General features: G+C 38.9%; 1 long non-coding RNA gene across 4 annotated transcripts in view; it reads right to left on the bottom strand.

Annotated features, from left to right (window-relative positions):
• Positions 1-8997, bottom strand: part of LOC111247062 (uncharacterized) — a 27331-nt gene extending 18334 nt beyond the window's left edge. For all 4 annotated transcript variants that reach the window (XR_002671947.2, XR_015322863.1, XR_015322864.1 and 1 more), the window contains exons 1-2: positions 8664-8997; positions 7019-7201 (exon numbers count right to left, since the gene is read on the bottom strand). This is a non-coding gene — a long non-coding RNA (uncharacterized LOC111247062). The remainder of the gene's footprint in view (positions 1-7018; positions 7202-8663) is intronic.
• Positions 8998-19672: the final 10675 nt, after the last annotated feature.

The following is a 19672-nucleotide window of genomic DNA, read 5'->3' as shown; positions in this document are numbered from 1 at the left end:
ATGCACTTTTTATAATGGCTGCGTGCTATGTAATCATCAAATAAGTAAATATATAGGTAAAAACCTTTATGTTTATAGCTGATTTGTTTTAATGAAATTCGGTGAAATGTATATAGAAATGTAATTTCTTTTTTTATCTTTCCATTAATTTTCAGCGTCTTCGTCATAACCTATACCAAAACATATTTGAAGGGCATTCTTTCTTAATGAATAATAGGGCCTCTTTGAGGTGAAGCCCCCTATTAGCAAATCGCATACATTAACTGTGAGAGAATAGGCGCACAGTCGTTCAGAGAAGTAGGATTCGTCCGTATGTGTTCTTTTAATTGTTAAACGTAGGCTGGATCTATAAAAGCTCCTTTGTAGGTCTCGTCGGAAGGCTATCCCAAGATACCTTTAATTGTCGATTACATCTACAGAAAGTTAACTGCATGTATCAGAGCTATTAAAGATGTCAGTGAAAAGGTATTTTAAAAAATATATCAAACGGGCGGCAGCAGGGTTCAATATTTGTTGAGCTGATGTCATTGGTGGGACACTGCAGACGTACGATTTTAAGCTAATCGATATTAACACTACACAAATACAAACAATTAATTTAATCGAGATGATGAAACAATACTTGCATTTCTTTCATATATTTAAGTTACTCTGTTTTGATCTGCTTGATACTGTTTATGATCAAACATATCTCGCGTGCATAGGGTTATTGTCCAGAAATGATCCTGTATAATTCAATTCGGGTTTGGCACTTTTCTCCACCGTTGTCATTACGATCAATCACCCATGAATATTAGCTTCCTTCTGGACGGTGACTCCGTTAGTAATGTATTCAAGATGTTCTTTGTTACTGAATTACTTTTACGCAGATATAATTAATTGTTAATAAATGGGTTATTCCCCCTTCAGATTGATGATCATAGTGCGATACGATCAGCTAAAAACTGCGCGTTAAAATTTTGTTACCCAATGTTCGCTGCACAGCCGGACGAGTTGAGACCGTCGACACACGTCTAATGTTTTGGAGCAAGGGTTTCTTCTTAAGGTCAGTTAGTCGACCAGCGGCCTCCGTAGACAGGACCTCAACGAAAAGGAAATGTGCCTCTATTTAGCCCCAGTTGGTGTGGTACGCTATTGATACCAGTGCCAGTTACTAATACGGTAATGTCAGCTAAGAGAGACAGATTTTGTCGAAACAATAAGAACAACAACAACAAAAACTAGACCTTTCCTACACGGCTCTGGCCGCCAGTGACGCGAGAAATGCTGTCACTGCGATAACCTCGTAATTGCAGGACCAGTCTAAACAGGCTAGATTCGGCTTGTGTATTGATCACTTCTGGGTTAGCTGACAACGTAATCTGATATGGTCAATCGTTGGTTTGGCTACCGTTGAGTGTGCTTATTATGGTCGCTTCGAGACCTTCTGTGAGGTCCTACTAGGACGTAATAATTCGACCGGCTTACGTCGCAGCCGTTGGGGCAATTGCCGTCGTTGTTGCCACATCCACCAGACACAAAGGCCCTTTTACCTCCTTACTTGCTTGTCCTTTTCTTTCTTTATTGCATGCAGTACAACTGTGGTTTGTGTGTGTACAACACAGAATGGTCAGAATCTTCCAGTTGTCCAGGCCTAGTTGTAGATCGTTGTAGCTGGTGGAAACGGTAACTGCTATCATTAGCATGTAAACAAATCCACCCTGGCTTGGATGCCTTCATGCCATGGTCCTGTATTGGCAGATAAATATATGTACAGGACAGTAAAGGTAACATCCCGATTGAGCAGGGGGTTACCGACATTCCACCACAAACGAAGCCAAATGCACTGCTTAGACTGTAGGTCGAAATACAAGCAAACGCTAAGTGTAATGATTGCCATTCTGCTCTCTACTGCATTGAATGTGAGGCGTCGTACAAGGGTAGTCTGTAAATAAAGTACCCATATATCCAGACATATATTAGAGGTCTGGGGTCCTAGCATGCTGTATTACTTCCAGGTTTTCCTTGCTACAGTATTTATATACGGCGAAATTTCTGGCCTTATCTGATATATCGAGCGTCTGGGTTTTGTCTGCTCATCGCTGCAAAGAATACGCAGAAGAACCGGCCAGTTGTGCGAAAAGCAAATAGTCTAGACTTTGTATGTGGTATTATTCGCTATTTGTTCAGATAAAATAAAGTTATACATCTAATATGGAACAGGGAGATCGTCCAGTCATTTACTGTAACAGCTCATCGAATTGATTTTATAAATTATTTTTTAGTTCCACATAGCCTTTGATAAGATGGTGCAAGCATATGAAAGTATTTTATTCAAATGAGGGTTTTCAGTTATTAGTAAGCCGAAGGATAGCCATGGCACGACCACAGATTGTGTAACAGGTTTTATTGTTTTACCTGTTCATCGTAAATATCTATCTAAAAGAAAACCCACAGAATTTTGAAGCCATGGCGGCCTCATCCCATACCCCAATTTAAATGGAATAGGAATTATGCGAAAGTCACAGAAGTTTTCTTGTGTGACTTTCGCATAATTCGTCTCCGGAGTACAAATTATATGACGACGGATTATAACGTTAAATTTTAACGTGGTATTGTCAAGCTAAGGATTTCTAAATAATACATATAAATGTTCTAAGATGTTTTATGTTGATATTCAAGAAGACGACCGGGACGTCCCGAAATTGGTGTTGGAGAAAACATCAAATGGTACGGGACAATGCAAATGCCACTCTAAGATACCTGACCTTCACTTGTTATATTATATTAATATTAATCCAATTTAATGAACGCGGTCAGAGTATTATTACTTATACGGACGTGATAACTCATATTGTGATGTCGTATGAACCCAATCAGGTGAATAATGTCTTTAGCTTATGACTGTCTTCGATTGAATACCTTTATAATATAATAAATTATATAGTAACATTTATAGGTGCTTGGTAAGCGACACAAAATGCAACCCACTCGTAGCTGGTTACAATTTCATATCCCGGTCTCTATTCGCTCACTTTCAACGCATGTGTAAGTTGAGAATCTACCGGCCAACTTCACTGAAGCAGTTATTATGGCTTGGTATGCCTTTTTTTCCTTATTTTTCATTTGTTGAAGTTGCTGTTCGCACCTGACTGTTAGAAACGCCCTTATAATGAGAGTTATATATATATATATATATATATAATGTTCTGAAATTTACTTTCGATTTGAGCTGACCAGTTGAACAAAAAAGTGAGCGCTGTTTCTTGTTAATACCATGTTAACAACACGTGTATTTTAAGGTCAATTCTTCTTAAAACAAATTTTTTTGTATTATAAAGGAATATAAACTGGCATGAAATCTAGTCGTAGGGCGCAGTATCAATGCTTGCCTTGTTTTATTTTTACCATCTTTGGTAGGCACGTGCCTGTAAGCTTCATTAAAACCATTTGGTCTCACGCCAACAGGTGAGCCCGCGATAATAATGATCAAGACATTGATTGACAACTGTAACTCGGCTAAACCAAACAAATCGCGGGCAACCATGAAAGTACATTGGTAAATCATTGTCAAAATAACCGTAACGGCTCTAACACGGTCTGAAATTAATTTTCGTACTCGAAAAATGCTTCCAGAATTTAACCTAGGGCGTCGTTTGCCTAAACCTTAAAGTAAACGGTAATTTAAGTTAGGCCAACTTAAAACTTTCAGTTCCAGTGCCGACTTACTGCTGAGATACAGTGGGTGTTTTCATATTGTAATTCTCAATTTTGAGTCTAACTTCAATGTACTATTGAAATTCTAGATGCTGTTGATTAATTCAATATTCATACTTTACGTTTTCATTTTTCAAAGTCAACGGAAGGCACTCAGTTGATCAGTATAAAAGGGGGCAATTGCTCTAATTCCATCGTTATTATTTTTTCTATTCCTTCATGACTGGTAATGAAAAAGAAGCCGGCGGAACCATGAAGCAGAGTGGAAGTTATATTATTATTGCGACAGACGGAATATTTTTTGGACTATGTTAGCTAACAAAAAAAAAAACTAAAAATAAGTGCCGTTTATTTAGATTATTGAAGTCCTGTGATAATGTAGACCTATGATTGTCCGATTCGACGGTACCCAAGTGCTCACATATCGCAATTTTTCTAGGTATACCTCATTATTCGTCCGGACCCTTGATTCCCTTTCGAATGTTCTATGTTTAGCTACTGTCTCCTGAACTGCACATTATTGCGAGCGCGTTGTAAGGTTGAGAATCTCAGAAAATCGGGAAGCGTGCACCGGAAAATCTGTGATACCTTCAATGTACAAGGTTAAGTAGGAACGATATGAAAAAAAGACATCTTTAACGTGAGCGTGATAAGATACGACATTTTAAGCTACTTGGTATAGGTTGCTTACCAAGAGCGTTAAGATTTTACATCTGTATAAAACTAGTCAAATAGTGGCATGAAAGTTGATATTTACCTGTGTGTTGGTAACCTAATCGCGGAAAAACAGAACAACTTTTCCACCTTATTCCAGAAATGTTTATATGCTCGTTGAATTGTACGCCTTTCTTTCTGCATATCATCATTGGCTCTTCGTTTGCCGCCTGTCACTTGGTGGGTATTATCAGCCAGCCATTGAATAATGTACCTAAAGACCGCTTATAGGTTGGTACTTACGGGGCACCACCGTATAGCTCGCCCCTATCGTAGCTATTCCAATAGAAATAAATCATTCTTACTAGCCGCATAAGCGTCTAATATAAAGTGGAATAAGCCAGTTTAGAGGAAATAATAATAAAGCTTCTGCCTCTGTTGGATTTGTTTTGATCACATTGAAACGCTTTGATTATATTTTACCTAAACTATCACAGTGCTTTGCGAACATGGAAATGTTCCCTTACGCTTTCTTCACGCCAAAATAGAATAAAAGTTACCAACTATATCTAGGTTAATTGGCAAATTTCTTTCCCCCACAGGTCATCTTCTCTGCTTTACTCGTAATGTATGAGATATTTCGTTGCACTACTGTTATTTTCACTATATGTACATCTTTGTTTTCAAGCCAAATCGCGTGTATAGGAGCTAGGTCATGATGGTCTCTGCTGTGTTGGCGAAGGCTGTTAGCATGTTATACTCCAAAGGTGTGATACACCAAGGTTTTTGGTTGCTATAATGCTGCGGTTTATTTGAAGCATTATTCAAGCCACTGCACGATTCAGCAGCACGTCAAGTGCTGCTACCATTATATATCGGAAAAGCTACTTAGTCGATGCGTTCGATGTGCCCATATGGTATAAACCAATGAAACTGCTCTGTTTTCCTCTAGTTGTCGCGCTGCATTGTGGGGGTCTAGTCAGACTTCGATGAAATTTATGAATATTTAGATTAGCTTTATGAATCATTAGATGGCGAACTAACCCCTCTATTATGTTTGATGAATTGGGCGCGTTTATGTCAGGTAGTATTTTCTTTTTACAATCAAAAACAGATTCGGCGGCTGGTTAACAATTTCTTCAAGTTTACTGAACTTTCAGAACTGCTTCAGTATGATTCTCACAGAAACGCCTGGCTCACCTTGTATAATGTCCCTTGATACGTGTTGCGTCTTTGTTACACATAAGTCAGAGCCTTCAGCATTGTCAATAATTATTTGTAGATCAAGGACGCCTTTCCGTGCGCACGTGCCGAGTCTATACATCGAATTGTTAAGATAGTCCTCATGACCCTCAAGAATACGGTCTCTGCCTGCTTCACATGTTAGTCAACAATAATCTATCATAGAGATACACCAAGACCAAGCACTCGCTGCACCGTAAATTGCTCATTAAGCTGTAGAGCCTCAATTCTACTGCACTAGGATCCTTATAGCCACCTATCCTTATCGCCGGAAAAGTGACAATATTTCTTTGAATATATATGTAGTAGAGGTTAAGCGTACACCTATTTCTACGAAAAACAGAACCTGAACCGTAAAGTCTAGTTGATATGGATTCTGGAATAAATGTGCGTCAGCTTGCAGATATAATTTACCCTAAAGTGACTTATTTTAACCTAATCAGCCCCAGCATTAGTTTTTTTTTTTGCTGGAACTGAAACCACATTCGCAGATGATATTTCCAGGTGAGAGATTAATTAAAAACGTGGTGCAGGAAAAATGTGTTTCCAAAAAACTTACACATTTTACGATTATTGTTATTCATCATACGTATGGAAAGCAATGCAAAATGTATGGGAAATATGGAGTTTCTATAGTCGAATGCAACGAGACGGTAACAGATTCTGTTTGTTTTTTAGCGCCCTGAAATATGGTAAGCTAGTGACTCCGGAAATAGTTTCATGGTAGGCATAATTATGTTTATGAACCTCACAAACTAGGACTTCCAATTTCACCCAAAACAATAAAGAAAATAGATTTCCTTGTGTGTGCGTGTTGGGAGACACTAAAGACGCTTATTTCTATTAAAAAGAATTGGTCCTTTAAGCCAAGAATATGAAATAAAAATGGATTTCTTAAGTCGGACATGGACAAAACTTTTATCCGGCCGTGTTCAAGTTGAATATTATATGTGTTATAAAGAATCATCTTCCTTAGTCTCAGCCTAGGAAATTATATTTTCAAAGTTTTTAATCGAATGGAATTATTTTTCCCAACTTACACCATTGCTGCCCGGTATGGCTGCAATAGTTGCGTGGGCTGCTAGAGGCCCAACCTCAAGGATCCTCCGCAACACGTCAATTTAAACCCAATCTACCAGATTATTTCTTACCTTAATCGCATTCAATAAGCCTAGATCAAGGGCATCAGAGCCTGTTATTATCTCTTTTAATTGGATTTAAAGAATCTTACCTTATCGCATTGATTAGATATATCATAGAGAAATAAGCGTTATCCAAGTTCGCCTTTAGAGCTTCATGCTGAGTAAATATCTAGGAAAAATCGAACGAGGAATAACCCGAATAAGGAACAGAAAACTGGGTTTGTTCGAATAGTGGGACTATACCCGCTAGTGGAACTAAGGGCTTCGAAAGAAGTCCGATTTACCTTCTGCTTTCATTGAGTTTCTGTGTGGTTGCCATTTGGTACGTTCACCTTTAATACGTTTCCAAGCGCTCAGCCATCATCAAGACAAAAATAAAAATTGTCGTCGTTTTGTGCCCTCTAGCCACTGAAGCTCGACACGTGAAACCAGGAGGATCTTCGGTCACCTAATCCATATAACACGGGCTTGGAAAAAACGAGAAGAATGATTTAACTAAGTTAAAATTTTCCCGCGCATCGTGCGTATAATTCATTGTTCTTGTATTACATTAATTGTATCATTACAGATTATCTACCATTCGTAGTAAGAAAAAATAGTCATTTAAGTTTATGTGAAATCTACAACTCCAGAAGAACAGTCTTCCTGGTTTTTCTTTGAGGTTTAAACAAAGGCTTGATACTCTAGTGAGGAAGATGACTTCTTGCTGGTAATAATTGGAGAGACACAAGAGTGGTCTTGGTTCGAATCTAAACGTATGCACAATCCCCTTGTAGGAGCCAGGTAAATAAATTAAGAAAGAACTTGCTTATTCGATAGCTTGGCTAAAAAAAACGTCCTTTTGTATCTTTCACTATATGGTTTCTGACAAGTGTGGTAAATGCCCCGCTTTGAACTGCGCCTTCTTATATTTTTATATACCTTACATATTCCCCATATATACATAGGACAGTTCTGCACGATTCACAAAAGCGAGTATCATGGTCAGAACATCTTCTGGAACTTCGTTAGTTTCCACGAGTGGACGAAAATAAACATTTCTGCCCAGACTATTCATGTTGTCTATTCATGCCTACATGTTGGTCTTAAATAAATATCTGTTTCAGTTTAAATATGTTACGACTAAACTCAGAGTGCATAGGAATGGATGCTTGGCTCTTGCCTGAACATTTGAACGGGCCAACCCAATATGGAGCTTTAGCTTTTCTATAATCAGCGAACTGTCAAAGCTTTCCAGGGCGCAAATGCAAAAGTTTATCGCCACACGATTCTCTCCGGCCTAAGGTCAACAATCGCTTATAAAAACTTCAGCGTAGAGGCTGTTTCATTTTGAAGTTGGTCGTCATACATCAAAGCATGATTAATCGCTTTCAAATTGCCTTCGACGAATTAAAAATTTCAAAATTAATTATTCTTCTGTTTAACTTCGTGAAGATGGAGACTATTATACTATTATAGTAGTAAGAATAATATTTGGAGACAATGAGGCACCTGTGTCTTTGTTCTGCTAGACATTGATCCTCGACAAATGAGTCACATTTTCGTCAACTTGGAAAATAATAAATCTATGATAAGAGCACTCCTTGTCAATGACATCTTTTATTGTTCGATAAAGTTGATCCATATCAAATATAATGGACGGCAATAATAGCACGATTCAGGCGACACAACCATTTTCTACATAGATATTTTGCCCTAGTCGAAAAATGTTTATTAATATCGAGTGATATTAATTTTTATTGGCCATTCCATTTTGAAGAGGAGAACATATCTCTATACAGTAACACTGACAGGGTATAGGCTGTGATACCTATAACTGTGTATCGTGTACGTGCTTTATATCAAGGAAAAAAGCGAAGTTTGTAACGAATCATACCCGACTCCCTTTAATCTCATACCGACCCTGTCATGGTAAATGTCAAAACTTACCAGTCCCGAAAAATAAACTCCTGATGTGTCGTCGATTGTATCCTGAGTATAGTACGTCCATTTCGCTGACGAAGAGCGTTACACTTATAATTAAGGCTTGTAAAAAAAATATATGAAATAAAGGCTCAGCGCGCAAGTACATCATGATAAGCTAATGACGCGTCACAGAAAGGTCACAATAAACGTTACAATGACACCAATTACTAGCCATACTTTACTTTGCGTACAAATGATTTTAGATAACGGTGTTTCGTCCGAACGAAAATGACACTAAGTTAGTCTGACCGGTATATAGACTCAGGTATTGAAAGCATCCCACTGTCAGGTTGGCATTTATTACCTGTCGTTGTAACGCATAATACTGTACACATTTAACCCGCTACGTGGCCGTGTTCAAAGCAGAGGGAAGTGTCTATTTGGCGGAGAGGAAGTCGCGAATTTCTAGAGTATTTGTAACGACCGTATGCAGGCAACGTTTGATTCTGCATCGTGAATAGAAGGACCCCTTTAAATGTGCGCGCCGATCGAGCTGTTATACTTTCCGCAAACCGTAAAACCTTCGGACAGAGGCACAATATTACCTTCTAATGAACGTGTCGCAATAGTTTCCTACTACGACCTAATTATAACTAGGGAATAATGTACAGCAACTAGGCCGAAAAATATAATAGTATAATAGCGAGAAGGAAATAATAGCGACGGTTTTTCATCTTATATTGGTGTAATTTTAAAGGAAGGTGGAGTGAATTTGTAGCTCGATCCGAAATGGTGTTTATACGGATACGAAGATCGTTCCCGTGAACAACGAAGCTTGCCCATATCCTAATAAGTTTTCTGAGTAGGTAATACCCTTTGTCTCGATTCGAAAGGGATTGCGCTGCTGTACACCCTGAAGTAAAGAATTTCAATGAAAATCTTCAAAGCCTCAATTATTGAGAACCGTGGTTCCGCTTAAATGGTTTGCTTTTTTTGGTTGGTAGAATAGTAGCAAACATTCTTTTGATGCGGTACAGCTTTATGCTGTAAATCTCAAAGCGCATTGACCGTATACGTGATTATTGTCATTATCATAGGGTACTGTGAAGGTACTGACCGCATAAGACATGAAAATACCGATCAACTCAGATCGGGACGTTTTTGATCGAATCGTGGTATGTGACCGCAAACCACCGCTTTAAGACCCAGTTATAGGTTTATATGACAGTGGTTTTTTTCTACCGTATGCCATAAAAAATCATCATCTAGATTGATGCATTAATGCTACGATTGCTTTTGGCTCGGGTGGTATTTTTCATGGCGTTCCGTTCACTGATAACTTCGGCTAATAATTACAATCGTTCCCATCAGATAGGTTTCATCATGGTCAGCGTAGTGTTGCCTGAAATTTTGGACCATGGCACTGAGCCCATAATGCTTCAGACTGCCATCAGAAGTTCTAAAAGGTACATAAGCTGCCAGTGTCAAGTTACTGTAGCTGAAGTATTCTATCGTACATATCAGACGATACTAGGGTTTCAGTAATTGAATAATTTCAAGGATATCGGAGCAAACCGTCATTCTTTTCTATTATAATCATAGGGTCCAGAGTGCCAATGCGTGACTTTTTCAGTGATGTAGGCCCCGGAAGAGCAGTATGTATATATCGTAGACGATGCCCCTTTTTAAAACCTCCAAAGCAAAACACACATCTAAAAATTACTATTGCAAACTCTATTTCATTATCTGGTAACAAAATAAATGGAAATATGCAACTTTAGCCTTAAATACTTTTTTATTTAATCTTTTAAAAAGCGAGGATAGAAAAGCTACTTCACTAGATGACTTCGAGGAACGTAGTTTATCGATTGCTACGTAAAATTTTAACGGTAATTATCCAAAGAGGGCGGCAGATGACCTTAATAAACTTACCGCGTGTGTTCTTTCAGTAGCATTACTTGTGTACATATTTTATTAAAATTTTTAGCTAACGACTAAGAAGAGAATAACATTATGAATTGGCAATAGCATAGAGTGATCCAAAATCTTAGCCTAGATCTGCCTCACAGGAGAAGGTGGCCTTCTATCCTGACTGTTATTTTATTTAAAAACCAGAACGGTATACGTCTAATAAAGGGAACTTGCATTTATGATTAGCGTGTTTTTTCACGCGACCCAGGTTTTTGCACGCAATTTTCATAGCCAGTGGCAAATTGACGCTCGAAGACGCCACTTAGCTTATTCTTAGCACGTTTATCACAGTGACCTTTATAGCTCTTATACTTCAAATGTTACGGTTTCTGAAACAAACCAAGCTGCTTACATATTAGAGGTAGGGCGAAACTCTTAAGGAAAATGGCTTCGTGCTGTTCTAAGTATTGAAACATTCTATTTTGCACTCAAGTTGTTGTGTTCTCGAGGGGATTTGAACTTAGGATCCATACTAATCCTTTCAAAAGGTGTAATACGAAAAAAGATATAAAATTTTTATTTACTCTAATGAAGTCCACTTAAATCATTAAAAGATCTCTTATAAGGACAGTTAACTTAATGCTGTAAGTGAAAGACCTATTATTTACTTTTCTCACTACGCAAAGTTACTTAGTGCCACTGAAGTGGACGGCTCTGAACTACTGTGTTTGATTACTACTGCTGATACGTAAAATAGGCGTTTTGCATAAAAATTATTAAGGCTATGATATGAAAGTTATTTTCACCAACGTTTACCTAAAATAAAAGACTATTCACAGTAGAGACCTCGTTCGGATCTCCTCGAACTCGTAATTCAATCATTACCGTTTCAGTTCAATAAAGTAAATTTTTAACGTAAGAACATAAGGATTATCCAGACGAGATCGGTAGACAAATCACCAACGTTAATTCTTTCGAATGTCGGACGGGGTTGTTGCGAATTATCAATATACACAGGTGGGATTCGCAGAGCAGCATTCGACACTTGGGTTCCACCTAGTACACGTGTACGCATCCGTATCCTCTAAAACGTACGGAGGTATCAACGTGGCCAGGTCGCTAAAAATTTCTAGCCTTCCGATTCCCTAACCTAATCCGGCTAACTCATAATGAAAGACTCCTTGAAATCAAATATCGACTTTATTATAGCTGGCCTCAGGAACATCAGACGTGAATAGGCCGTGTCGGAAAGAGAGAGGTGAAACAATCACCAGAGTGAAAATAGGATTATCCAAAGTCCTACGATATATTTCGCCTTAACAATTCGATCACCTCTATGCTTCATCTTCGTAATGGAATCGTAAAATCCTCGTAAAATTTGAAAATAACAAAACATGACCACATTTACCAGCATCTTATTTCCAGTATATATTCATTATGTTGGCTGGTGTATTTCCATCAATACGTAAATCACTATCCTACGTCTTCATATACATTGTACAGTTTGTGTTTGAATAGCATTCTGCAAGTCTGGGGGCTGTTAAGAGTATAGTGGTATTTTGCAAAGACAGCAGTCTCTTTTGCGATACCGCATCGGGACAAAGAAATTCTTTCAGTGCGTAGAATAAGAAATGCCTCTCTATTGAGACGGTTACGTGACGCTGGTGGCCATCAGGCGATTGAGCATGCGACTATCGTAGCAGTAGCGACACGCAACGGCAGCGCCCCGCTGTCTGTTAGAACTGACTCTGCGTGGCGGTCGACATCACCGACCGAGACAAAGGCCGCCAATGAAACAGCTAGGACATGCTGCCTCATAGAGGCGAACTAAGAGCTTGGCCTTATAGTTGATCTCTGAGATCAACCGCTTCAGAGTAGTACGTAAGTTGGATTTAGTATACGACTCATTATACATAGTCTATGGATTTCAATGCGAGATAGATAGAGGCAGGCGGTGAACTTCGAAAAAAACAGAATTTGAAATAAAACAAAATGTCAGATACATACCTAAATCAACGTTGTTTCAATATTTGGTTTTATATTTTTTCGTTTAAATACAAATGTATGCATCATTTCGTGATGAATCAAACGTGATCCTTCTATGAAACATACAAAAGGTACACGCAAGTTGAGGATAACTATTGGCTGTCGGGGAGTCTTAAAGTGCATGCAAGTTCTGCAAAAGTTTCATCTGACGTGCGCAGACGTATCTGTTGATAGGTGTTAATTTAGGGCGCGTTCATTTTAACGACAGACTGTAGCACTAGCCACTTGTGTGACAACCAGTTATTAACGTTGTATCGACTTCTCTTAACTTTGATGCTACCTCTTGTGCCGTCTACGATGGCTTGGCGGTGTAGCCGAAGGTTCAACTAATCAATTCAACTTGATCGGAAAAAAGGGAGCATCCTGGCCAATGGTTCTGGATGCCTCTATGCCTATACGTATCTCTATTTGCGAAAACTTACGCAAGCTCTAGGTGTATTGAGTACAGACGAAACTTTCCCCCTCTAATCCATCGTTTAGCAGCAAATAGCACACCCAACGGGCCTACATTTTTATCACGTTTTAAGGCGCCGTACGTTAAATATAGCACTACAAAGATATATTCATCTTGCTAAGGTCAAGGACCGTATAATAGTTTAGTGAGTATCAGTATTATTCCGATTAATTTAAGATTATGTAATCAATTGATGAAATACAAGAACTGCCTAAAGTATAAGCGCGAAGAGCCGCTGTAAGAAGCCACTTGAAACCGAACAAGTCTCATAGATAACACATTGCGGGTCGATAATTCATGAACGCGGAAATATTCAAATTACGATAGAACATTTAGCCGGGACACGGCTAAGCACACAGATTCGTTCTAATTAAGTTTTTTGCGATAAAGTTGCAGGATAGATTATGCCAGGCGTAACTTAACTAAGATTTTGAAATTTAAGAAAACCTGCATCGTTGTAGGACTAACAGATGAGCGTTGTCTGCGATCGCCTGGCGATCTTTACTAGGAAACTACCACTGTCGTTTTCAAATAGAAACCAATTGTCTTCGTAGATACATGCTGCCATGATATGAGATATCTGCAAGAGAAGAACGCTCCTCCGCCGAATGAATCTGTTGGTCGCGATAATGCGATGATTATTCCGCTTACCTATTTTCGGTCAACCCATTCGAAGATAGCTACTGCACGGTTATGATACAAACTCGTTCCAACGCTCAGCAATAGCAAGTTTAAGCTTCTAGCCGGCATTTGCTCTGCTCGAAAATGTTTGCGCTTTATCAAATGTTGATTCTTTCGTCTGGATTATTTCGTTCTTGATGTTTGATGATGTCACAGGCCTATGTACATTTTATTATATAAGCTTCATTTCTACACCGGGTATGAAGATTGTCCTCAACATATTATTTGAAGGTAAATTTTCTTAAACAGCGTCCCCAGCTAAAAGTGATCTCACAATCGAGAGTTGAAGTTGGGTAATAGCTGACTCTGGTTCGTACTACGAAACCAGGTACAATAGAGCTACCAAACGCAAAATTTGGCAAAAAAATAGAAATTGAAAATCAGGTTTATATCTATGGATTTTATTAACTTCCGTCCCATCGTTACTTTTATTGCGATATAATGCTACGGTTTCTTTAATTGACACATTTTTTCGTGGCTGGAGAACGTCTTTTTTAGGATTTGCTTCGCCTGGCATTGGGGTAAATCGATTTTCTCACTTCACTGATATCTACAGCTAGTTTTCAGTCAATGCTTAATAATACTAAGTATTATAGTTTCGGTAATCGGCCTCCATGATAACCTTTTTTTTAATGAGCTGGCTCATTGAAAAAATATCTATCTAAATGCTAACTTCCCATGAAACGCTGATCTCATGACTGGACTCATGACTGATCGGATGCATATAGGACAATGAAGCTCATATGCTCTTGTGGAGCGCCTTAATTCAAGTATTCGCGTAATTATATAGTCAGTCTAACTATATTTTCCACTGCGCGCTTACGTAACAGCAAAAAGTAGCTTTGCTCTAGTTACTCCCTACTACGCAGAGACATGCGTCCCGTACACAAAATGCGTAGAAGTGAGGGCTTACTAAAATTTTACAAAATGCATATTTTTATATGTAGAGGTATCGTTTAGATGATATTTACGTTTTACATGTCACCACGGTTGACACATGTATGGGCATTGTTAACAATAAGCTCGGTTATACAATAGTGAAGTGATTTCTCTTTTGCCGCTAGTTCACTTCACATCCCGTTGCCCCATAACCACTATGTACTCAAACATTTTAAAATTTTGCATATGTGATACTAAAGAAAAAATTATGTTTTAAATATTTATACGGTTGTTAATTCACTACAAGCATTATTGTGCTGTTTGTAAAAATGAAAAAAGCCTCGATGAAACTTCCGATAAAGAAACACACTGCTATAGACATCGTAAACGAGTTTTAAAGATGTCGTTCCCGCCGTTCTTTGAGCCGGCCAATAATACCATAATACGTTCTTTACAAATTACTGCCCAATTTTCTATAGGCTTATTACCTATAGAATTATTACCTATTACCTATTAAATTCGATTCGACGTTAGCATATACCTCATGATAGTTATGGTAGCCCTTGAAAAATGGTTTAAGCGTCTATCTTTCAAATAACGTCCAGAGGAGCCTAAATGTACGCAACGTAGTTAATTTTTCCTACACAAAATGTAAAAAACCGCAATAATCAAACGCTGACTACAACAATGCCAAGGGTACGAACGTTTCGGCTCGATTATTATACTTTTCGGAGGCGGTTCCGGGAACTGTAACAAACTTGCGGTTCCCACGAACTCAATATGTAAAGTAAAGATGAAGTTCCCATGCACCAGACGAGTTGAAACGAGGGCCGCAAAATTACGCAGTTGTGCCTGGCGCGGAGTAAGGCAGTTCTTCTTGAATGGAATATGTTATCAAAGGGGCTTTCCCAGACGATTTTGCCTCAGGAGGAGCGCAAAGTCGTTCATGGTCAATTCCAACTCTACCTATATAACGTCAATCTCTGATTGCAATCTCCGGAAGGTTGCCATTTACGGTGGTGGGTCAGAAGCGCAGTTCTATCTTTCGGGCAGAGCGGAGCTCTGGGCTAGAAAAATCGATAGTTGAGGGAAAGGGAATAGAAGAGACACTAGCGTCAAGCAAATTCAGTCCTGGAAAAAGGCTGGCAGCCTGGACTCGTCGAGCTGCGAACATCAGAGCTGAAATAGGGTTAATTCAGAAATGTCTCTAATGGAGCGCAACTCCGAAAAGATACGCTGTACAGATAACTGAAGGCAATTTTTCCACCCGTTAGAACAAACTCTGGCTGGCAGAAGTTATAATGAGTACAATGACATTGTCATAATGGCTATTGCTCATGAGGCAGTCCTCTTTAAGCCATTGCAGCTTCGCATAGATCTTCGGGAGCAAACTGAATACTTGACTGGCCTAGCATGTAGACATTTAGGATTATTACGCTCGTGTCATGGCAATGAGATTAGCAAGCCAAGCTGAGCTTCCAAATACGTAATAGTTACAATAATATATTCTATATAAGGTATAGCACAATCTTCACTGTAATGTAATGTATTTTTTTAACAATAAAGACTATGTCGCTTGAGCATGAATAATGATTCGTACTATGTTGACTATTACTTAAGCATTAGTGTGAGAAGCTAACGGGCCACAAGCGCCAAGTTTCCATCAATTGTTTTGACGTCATAACCGAGCGATGTTATGAGGGAAAATTAGAAAAAAGAAGAAAACACGCGAAATACAATTTTCCAGTATGGCCCAATTTTGTTTTCACGACCCTGGTAACCAAATGTATTTAGTAAGGTTGGATAAGAAACACTTCCACAGCAAACGAGCTCGCTAAATCTACCCGATGGACCACTGCGTAATCAAAACGACCAACTGAAACTATATCATATAGCGGAAGATGCCCACCAAATGAAATGTCCGGTGCGATCCTTGCCCCATGGCTTCGCTGGAGTTACGTTGGCTAAAAACGTAATCCTGAAGGCAGAAAACGTACCTACTTGGCTCCAAATAACTTCATGAAGAGCTGTGGTAAAGGTCGAGAATATTTTTGCAACAATCAACAGAAATCGATGCCACGAGGCACGAAACAATGTGGTTTCTCAGCACACGACTTTAACGCCGTAGACCTAGTGATTGGCTAATCTCTTTAGTGAATTTACTTAGTACATTAGTATATATATATAAAGATAATGAAAACTATTAATGTAGTATAAGAAAAATATTAAGCAATGAATTATAAAAGTGTCCTTCGATAAGTGTTAAATATTTTGTTTCACGCTGTTTTACACCGACTGCGGCGACATCCCGACCGTAAATTTGTGGGTCATGCTCCATTTATGACTCTTCTGGTATGTTGGGTCAAAAGTCACGACACTACCTAGGAATGACTACCGTCGTATGCTCATTAGATAAACCATGACATACGGCATGATACCAGTTGAGCGCTTATAGTAGATAGGTCATTTAGTTTTTACTACCGTTAAATGATGAATTAATTCTAACATATATATATTTAGTAAAATTGTATGCTTACCAATGTGTAGCATTTAATATCATGCCTAGTTTGGAGCGGCAAAGATCGTTCGGCGTAGTAGTTGTGATGATGATCCTTATGCTAAATGTTTACACAGTGCTTTTACCCTTTTATCGTGAAGACCGCCCGTATTGAGCTTTGATTAGCCTCCCAACGTACGTATAGAACCAAACAGGTGTCGTATCGCGATTAAACTAATTCAAATGCCCTTTTGTTATGACGTAACTTCTTCTGCAACTTGCTGTAGTAGCAGATCATACTATTATAACAGAAAGGCTTGGGTAGACAGGAAAATACTGTGCGAGCCCTATTATGCTATGCGGGCATAGTGTCAGCGTGGTGAAAACAAGCCAAAAAAGCGATCCAGCCATTTCTCTTCAACTATATGGTATGAAAACCTTACACTGGAGAATTACCTCGAATTGTAGAACATTGACAGTAACATTAGAAGTATGTAAAATGCTAGCTGTAGGCAAATCTATCTTCATTAAATAAGCTATTATTAAGAGCCTCAACTCGGGTTGTGGAAAAACTACAAACTGTTTCTCTAGCTAGGTGTCTTCCTTCATGTCACGGATCCTTGGTAATATAAGCCGCATCGGGTCGCCGTTGGTGTTATTTGAAAGCTGAGCTTTTGCGCAAATAGAAAGTACTAAATTTGTTGGTATGATAAAACGCCTTGACGGAAGGTGGAGTCTCTACAAAAATTGGTTATTCTACGCAGTTGTACTATTATAACGACAACTACTACACAGAATAATAATGAATAGATGTCTGCTATTGATGGTCAAGATATGTTATCGAAAAAAAGAATAGCCCAATGATTGTTCTCCCGTTTTCCTTCCCCAAAATTTCGTTATGAAGGATTCCCTCATAGAGGACAACCAGTTATAAAGAAAATGACTAAGTTATTGTAAGGACTGAGCGAAACCGACACGTGACTGACTACCCGTGATGCCGCCAAGGATGTAAACATCCACCATAGAACTCTCTTAAATTATCTGTGATAAAAAACTAATCACGGAAAAAAGCTCATATGCTTAATGCCACACGAATAGACGTAAAAAAATTTACTCGATTTTGGTTTTATCTGCGAAACTCGACAGAAATATAACGAAATCAGGTTATTTATAAAGCGGTTGACTACAGACAGCCACGTACGACAATATTAAAGATAATTATAAAAAAAAATCCCGCAATTTATGGCAAAATCCAGCGAACCGATGCCAACGAATGTAACGCTAAGTGTTTTTGAAGGATTGGAAAGGAATCGCGATTTTGACGTACTGCCACCTGGCGAAGCGATTGATACGGACCATAGCAAACCTTTGAAAAAAATCGAGCGAGACTAGCAAACAGAAAATATGTAGTTTTCAGTTACGATAATGTTGGACTACGTACATATCGGCAGAATACTTTTTGCGTATAGTAGTAAATTCATAATTTCCTTTATAAGTTAATGCATAAACCTTACTTTTCTGTCAACATCTCATCTCACTTGGATATTTACTACCATAGTATGGGGAGCTTGGCTAGCGTTTTGTTTCCGTTAGACTCACGCCTTCCTGTGTCTGTAGTCTTGTATTGTATTCATCTTAATGCTACACACTTCGACCCACTAAATTAACATGGAAACAACTATTCCTCTTTAAATTATTTCTACAGCAACTTTTTTAAGAAGGTAAATCCATCCAGGGGAAATAACAATTGTATCTTTAGGACGGCACCCATATAAATTGTGTTCGGGGAAAGCACCCATATATGTCATGCGTCGAGAACTCACTATTGTTTTGGTAATCTTATCTGATCATTGGCGTGGAATACCTCCATCTACGGTCTCGCTAAGTACGTAACATATTTCACCTCTTAGTTTTTTTTTATAATAATTACCGATCTACCTAGTAACGACGCACTACTACTGGTACATACGCGATTTATTCGTTCAGTATCTTGTTACTAAATAGCGATAGCGACAGAATATTTAGAATTTAACATTGGCGTGCGCCGCAACACTCGGTCCAGGACCGTCCGCTTTCTAAACCAGTTGTTTCTTTTGGTCTGTTCTGTGTGCTCAAGCTGAATCTCCTCGGCAGCTAAGACGACTATTAGTTATGTTTCGGCGTACGCATCTTGGCGTTCTCTTCATTGGCTCGCCTCTGTTTGCAAGTTCCCTGCAATCGGAGCGGATGTCAGTATGTGCGATCGGGCCCTTCGACTTTGAACCGACAGTAAGCTACCACCTTCCCGACTTGGGATAATGTGCCGGGACCAATATGAAAACGCTGCTATAAAACCCGTTGCCCAGTTTTTTGGAGGCCCACATCCCCATCCGTTTTTTCCGAAATGGCACGACACAATCGCAACTCCAGTCTGGGCGCGTGCGATCTGCTACAAGAAATCCTCGACAAGCGTGTACCCAGGCACAGATGTTCCTGGATAAAGTCGTAACGATCATCTCGTTAAAACGAGACTCCTCTTACGTTCTTCGGACATCCGCCGCTTTAAGACCTTTCAACTCTATGCTG

Source organism: Varroa destructor, unplaced genomic scaffold (assembly GCF_002443255.2).
Source record: "Varroa destructor unplaced genomic scaffold, Vdes_3.0 BEIS01000003.1, whole genome shotgun sequence".
Taxonomy (NCBI): Eukaryota; Metazoa; Arthropoda; class Arachnida; order Mesostigmata; family Varroidae; genus Varroa; species Varroa destructor.
Note: the sequence above shows the minus strand (reverse complement) of the source record. Positions and strands in the feature narration are given on the sequence as shown.